Here is a 7,306-nt window from a genome sequence, read left to right as displayed (position 1 = left end):
AACTTCTAATTATCTCTGTATTATTGAGTAATATATTTTAATGTTTAAAAAAAATGCAATTAAAAATTTTTAAATATGTATGTATATTTAATAATTATGTAATTAAATAGAATGAAAAAAATATATATGGGATCCGTGTTTTAAATGCATGTATTAGGATCTGTCTGGTTTTTCGAAAAAAACGTTGATTTGCATGAATCCGGGAACAAGCCTTCGCTAAACAAAGCATATTATTACAAAAAAATCTCTAAATCTGTCATTATATTAAAATAATAATATTGTAATTGTTCTTAGGCATATTGCTCTTACAAGATTTACAATTTAAAACATTAGACAACGTAAATATCTATTTGTAATTAATTAATCGATAAAAATAAACAAAAATTTTATTTATGACAATTTCTCTGTTCTTACTCTTTAAATTTTTAATTTTAAATTTATAATAAATAGTCAGTTCGTAAAATATTAAAAGTTAGGATAACTTTTATAATACGGAAGTATAGTTAAGTCATATGTTGCCCATTTAATTGTTTTTTTTTTGTCTTGATTATTAATGTAGCTATGAAAAATTAAAAAATTATCAAAACTTTTAATTTTGAGTTTTACAATTTTGCGATTTTAAAAAAATTCATTTAAATATATTTGCCCAGCAATTCTCAACCTACGTCTTGGCATTCATAACAAAAAAAGAAAAATATTGCATGTATATTTATACAAGATTTTTTTAAGGTAATAAGAAAAAAACTTGTTATTCATCTATCTTCTTTTTAAATATTCAAAATTAAAAATATTTTGTTTTTTATTAATAATTTTTTATTAATAATTTATTTTCAGATAAAAATTTACAAATATATTAGAATATGTATACATTTGTAATATGTGTACATATTGCATACTTTTATATTTATATATTTTTATTAACTATAATGAAATGATAATAAGTTAATTAAAGAAGTTTTTTCCTTATTACGATTAGATATTATTCGATTAGATAACTTTCTTTAACGATGAGACTAACTACAAATTCTGAAATAATATGTCGTAAGTATCAATTCGAACTGACACAGGTATAGCTTATTATATAATATAGAGATGTAAAGATAGTGAAAAATGTAATAGAAGTAAAAACTATCTACGTGGTCACTTCTTATTGTTAGATTATAATTTCAATTGGAATCGAATTTGTCCAAATAGACGAATTTTACGTTTCTCTAATCAAAACGATTCTAAAATATCAGCATTATTTATTAAATCCATTGAAAGATCGTCGCTAATCATTGTATCCTAAATAAAATTAAAGTTTTTAAAAGATGTCAATATTTTGCGTTAAGGAAAAATTTGATAACTCACGGAATTTATTCTCTGTGTGCCGGAAATATATAAATGAAGAAAAATAATAGCGAAAAGTGGTGTCACAATCATTAATAGCATGATGATACCAAAATCCATCGAATTTTCGGAAATAGAAAGCAAATATTTCACAAAATAAGTGATTTCTTTCGGAGCATTAATTTTCATAGAGAACCAGAATATAGGAAAGTAGATATTTGAGACATTTTTGGCAAGTCTGAAAAAATATGAAAAGAGGGATCAAATTGTTGGGATCAAATAGATTGACTAAACGAAATTTGGACTTTGATAAAATATGTTTATCCTGCTTTCCATAGGCTCCTAAACTAACATAGTTCGGAAAACTTCCAGATACGATCTGTCAAACGAGTCGTGTGTGTGAGAATTTATCTTTGTATTTTAATAATTAAAATTGACTGACGGTTGTTTGATCACCATACGGGATCGATCTTTCGTTAGAAACGAAATCATTGATTTTATTAATATTTTAATATACCTATCTTTTTCCAACTCGGTGACTTTATTTTTTCTGTCATTGTTTTTCAACACATGTCAAAGTGCGGCTAGCTTGATATAGAAAACAAACGTATGGGGTCCACGAGGGAAAAAGATTGAGTACACCTTTACTAAATCTTTCACAATAACTTCAAATGTACTTACGATACATTATACGACGATTCAATGAGCATGTTGATTTGTAATCGAGCTGTCATCTCCAATGGAATTCCTGTTAACTGTCAAATACAAAAAATTATTCTTAGACACGATAGATTTTATATATTATTTAATATTATATTGAAATTCTTAACAATGTAATTGAACGGTTATTGCAAAAACTAGAAAATATTCAGTTGCTACCAGGCAAGATAGTAGAGCATCGTTTCTCAAATTATGCTACATTTATCACTAATATTATTGTACATCACGTTATTTTTGATGGTACAATTTTTTGACAAAATATTTAAGCAAATGTGTTCAGAAAAATACATTTTAATATTTTAACGAGTTTCACACATTTAAGAATATATTAAAATAATTTATTTTTTGATTATAAACACACCATTTGGAATGTATTTGTATTTTTATTAATTTTATACAAAATTTGAAAAATTTGAAAATTCTTCTACTAGATAATAATATTAACATGTATTTCATTAGAAATAGCAATTAATTCGATACTTTTTTGGGAGCAAATTTAGTATTTATTTATAAAATACATCTGTCATTGTTCGAAATAATCTTCCTTATTTTCGATTACTTTGATCTATCTTTCAGGCAACTTGTAAATCACTTGACGAGAAAAATATGACTACTTTGATGCAACGAATTTAATATCAAGGCCCTCATCAATTTAATTGTAACACCAAATATTTGAACATACGTATTATAGTTACGTATTAATTATTAACGATTATTTAATAAAGATTACTCACATATAATCATTTAAAAATACTCACAGGTTCTATATTAATGTAGAAGCTATGATCATCTTCGTTTGGGTTCATCCCTAAAACCTGATTACTAAGAATAGGATCACCTTTATAAAAATGAGGAAGACTAACAAAAACTGGTGCTCCATAGCGACAAGCTGTTATATTTATTAAACCACTAGGACTGCATTCGCCATTGCAATAGCAATTATTTAATATACGAAAATCTTGATCTTTTTTAGTTTCGATGGTCTTCTTAAAATATTTTTCTTGCTCGTGTGACCGACGTCTTTCCATAATGTTTCCCAAAGTTTCTTCTCCCAGACTATATTGATTGGTCTTAATACCCATAATAAATTTTTCTTTTATGAATTCGAATGTTAATGGTCTGTAAAAGTAAAACGAAGTGTTTAAGAGAGATACGAAAAAAAGATAATAAAATCATGATTATTATTAGGGGATCTCTTTTTATAAAAAAATGTTTTTCTCTATTGTTTTCTATTCTCCTATATTTATATAATATATGTTACTTTTAAAAATTGTGAAATGCATTAATTTATGAAAAAACTTGTCATTATATGAAATTATTAGGCCGACCAGTTAAAGGTAGAAATTATGCAGACTTACATATTTTAACTAGATAATGTATGAATTCACGAGAGACGCTTAGTTGAAGTATGAAATTAACAAAAATATAAAATATGTTCCTTTCATCATATTAAATAAAACAAAAACCTATTATAAGAATATCGCAAAGGTTTATATTAACGAATATATTATGTAGCTAATTTTACACAATGTTTCTTTTATTCTTTTCAAAAATATTTAATCATCTGCACTTACTATAATATTTTTTGTCCGCTAAAGTTACTGTGTTATTTTAATTCCGATGTAACAATAATTTAGGTAGAAATTACTTAGGAATATATAATATCAGTAAATATTGGAAAATTCATTGCAAGTTATTAAAATTGTTAACACTAAACCTACCACTACGGATTAGACGACTCTTTTTAAAATTTCAAGCAAAATGTTTTACAAGTTATAGTGCTATTTTGTAAATAAAGAATTCATATTTCATAAGTGGTATTATTTTTTGCTATACATATGGCATAAAATATATGAATTTTTGATATGGGTCATTTGATTTGCTGTACGTTTAATGTTAAGGTTTTTTTTTCTATTTCTTAAACACATTACCTTTTTTTTAATGAAGAAGACGTTATAATTTGAAATAAATGACAGGTTTCTTACCTACATAAGTCTGGGACAAACAATTTAATATCATCATGGGTTTGATTAGGAGGCCAAAATTCACCAGTACCTCCCTCAATTTTATTGCAACTATAATTGTAGTATTTTGTCGCATTTTCGTAATTCCACTTTCTCAATAAACCTAAATTTTTGATGTTTTTATTACCAGTATCCATATTCAAGTTACCATCAAAGTCTATGGAACCGTTTTTCTAAAATTTACAAGTTTTATATTCTTAATACAACAATCTTATAGAAAATAATTTATTTCAAATATAAGATAAAAACAATGCATTATACAGAGCAACCATGAAAATGTATGTTGCCCATGGTAATAAAATAACTACTATATAATTAGCTATAATTTGTGTTTATTCATATTAATTGTATCCTTTCTCGCACAACAAACAAATTTATTTGTACGAGATTATTTAGTGCAATGTCTTTTTTTTTGTTTCATTTTAATAATGCAATTACATATATATCAATAAATTAGCATACCTTGTAAAACCAACCGAAGCGATCAAAAATAGGCAAGTGCACCATTGCCGTGATTTTCTTTGCATTAATAATTGTATCTTTGTATCCAGTAAATAATAGCTCATTAACTGTTAATACTATACTTAAATTTGATTTTGAGTTATAAATGTCGAAATATTCTCGCTCTGAATTAGGCAAGTATCGTGATTGATGCAAAGCCGACTGAAACGAAAAATAATTGTCGTTACAATTCTAATCGAATAAAAATATTTGTTAAATACTCACTATTTTGATGGCATTGACTTGCGTAATATTATCTTCCAATGTCCCATTACTTAAATTTTTATCAAAATACCAAGAACGTTCTTGAAAATAGCTAACAGTACTATTTTCAGGATGGAACGTAATATTTTTCTTTTTCGTCATTTCTCTGTAATGTTATATTACAAAATATTCTTTACTTACTTACTATAATTTTTAAGACCAAGGGAACTAACGCATAGGTTTTACAAACTGACACAATGTAAGTGAAATGATGATTATTTATCAAATGACTGTATGTAACAAACAAACTAGTAACTTATACACAATAAAATTATACAGGTGGTTTATTAATGTATATTATTGTGGTTTATGCATGTGTCAATTCAATAAACAATAAATCAGTTTTGATTTTATTTTATATTTGAACTAATCCTGTATATTTCTCACTCAATGCTATTTGTATTTTCTTTATATTACGATCACTGATTGCACTTAATAAAATTTAATATCATAATAATAATAAAAATAATCAATATTATCAAATATCAATATTAATAAATCAATATTAATGTCCCATCAATTTCGTTCTGTATCCATATTTTAAATATTTTCTCGTGACAATCATTTATTTTATTATTAAATACTTACATAAAGCTATACGGACCAACTTGAACTAAATTTGGGTTTTTCCCCAGTAGAATGAAATCTTCTGGGTTCGTCCAATTAAAAATATAAAAATCCCTCCGAACGGGTGGTAATTCCTTTGAGTCATTCCAAAACATAAAAGCCGTAGAATCTGGCGAAAATACTAATCTCTGAAAATAATTATAATTATTAAATTAATATTATAAAATTAATGTAATAAATAATATATAGGGTGAGTCGTAAGGAACGTTCCAAACTTTAGGAATGTAACAAATCACTTTTAAGTGTATAATTATAAAGAGTAAAATAATTAGAAAAAAATAACAATAACGTGTAAACTCGTAATTGATTCAAGATAAGAAGATTCAAAGTTGGAACAGTCAAAGCTGAAGAAAATATATATTAACTTACTTTTCTTAATTGAGGAGAGACAGCAGCTGATTTTAAAAACATAACGAATCCCCAAATTAATCCGATCAACAATAAGTTTATTAGATTAGTTTTTATACAGAAAAGCATTTTTCTCGTGTAAATGAAAACAAAAACTTAAAACTTGTAATCAATTTCAATGTCACTAAATCCCGTTCTTTTAGCACGTGCACCATCAAACTTCTTGACAATCGGCCTATTTTCGGCTTCCTTACTCATTTGCGTTATGATTCTGCTTGTTAATTCACGCTGCTTCTAACTGTTATATTATTTTTACTCCTCTTAAGCCTATGAAAAATAAAACTCTATTTTATTTATAAATATACAGTCATATAAGTGTGAAAAATTTGAAAAAAATCTCAGCGACAACCACCCTCCTCTTGTAAGTTAAAAATGTTGTATTGAGTCCTTGTTAGCAAAAAAATTGATTTGTTGTGCACGAATTTAATATTTCTTTTTATTACAGAATACTGGTATTCAGTATAAATGATATTTTCCTGACAAATATGAATATTCTTCCATCGGAGTATCAACAAGATTTACTTTAGATTTTATAAACGTTTCATTATTCTAATTATATTTCATAACATGTATTTAAAAGTAATATTGTAAGTAAAAGTAATTGTAATATAGTCTTTAAAAGTAGTTAGAAGAATAATTATAATGATAAAACATTTTTTTTTTATAAATTTAACTTATGAAAAATAAACAAAAATGATTACGGAGAGTTTGAAAAAAAGTGTTCATATAATAAACCTGTTACTATTCTACTCCTAATTAAAATGCATAATAAAATAATGACAATTTACAGATTATAATTAATCATTAAAAAACTATTATTTTGTATTTCTAATTTGCTAATCCAATCAACGATATGCTCTAAGCGGTTTGATTCGTAATAACCTGTACGGAGAGCAAAAACTTGTTTACTCGTAATCGTCACGAGAACATCATTAAATATAAATAGCTTTAACAGATGCTATTTATATGAACATAGTAATATTAGAAAACCGTTTTATTTAAATTATTGATACGTAGAAAATTACTTGAAACATAGAGTTTTTTTGTTGTTAGACTTAAAAAATGATATTTCTATACGCTAACCGAAAAACATACAGAATCAGTCATTGAAGTATTCGTACCCGTTCTCATTTTAAATTTTAAATTTGATTAAATTGGTATTTGCTCGTTATGAAGAGCTTCAAAATTCTTATAAATAGAAATTTATTTAAACAGTAAAATTAATATTACATTTATTGGAGAAGAAAATTTTATTGTTAGAGAAATATATAATTTTACTTAAATCATACAAAATTGGTCAAACAGAAATATTTTCATTTACAGAATATATACTAAAAATACAATTATTATTTTGGTAAGCAATATTTAATTAATTCTACTTTGCGTTTTATAATACTTTTAAAATGATTAAGAGATTGTTTTGTGAGATCAAT

General features: G+C 25.3%; 1 protein-coding gene across 1 annotated transcript in view; it reads left to right on the top strand.

Annotated features, from left to right (window-relative positions):
* The window catches only part of LOC106790280 (cytochrome P450 4C1-like), a gene marked incomplete in the record, with an annotated part of 6,492 nt that extends 6,096 nt beyond the window's left edge, over positions 1-396 (top strand). Inside the window, 1 exon segment of the mRNA XM_014755059.1 lies at positions 1-396.
* Positions 397-7,306: the final 6,910 nt, after the last annotated feature.

Source organism: Polistes canadensis, unplaced genomic scaffold (genome assembly GCF_001313835.1).
Source record: "Polistes canadensis isolate GaletaPanama2010 unplaced genomic scaffold, ASM131383v1 scaffold_228, whole genome shotgun sequence".
NCBI lineage: Eukaryota > Metazoa > Arthropoda > Insecta > Hymenoptera > Vespidae > Polistes > Polistes canadensis.
The sequence above is the reverse complement of the archived record's forward strand: the minus strand, read 5'-3'. Positions and strand labels throughout refer to the sequence as shown.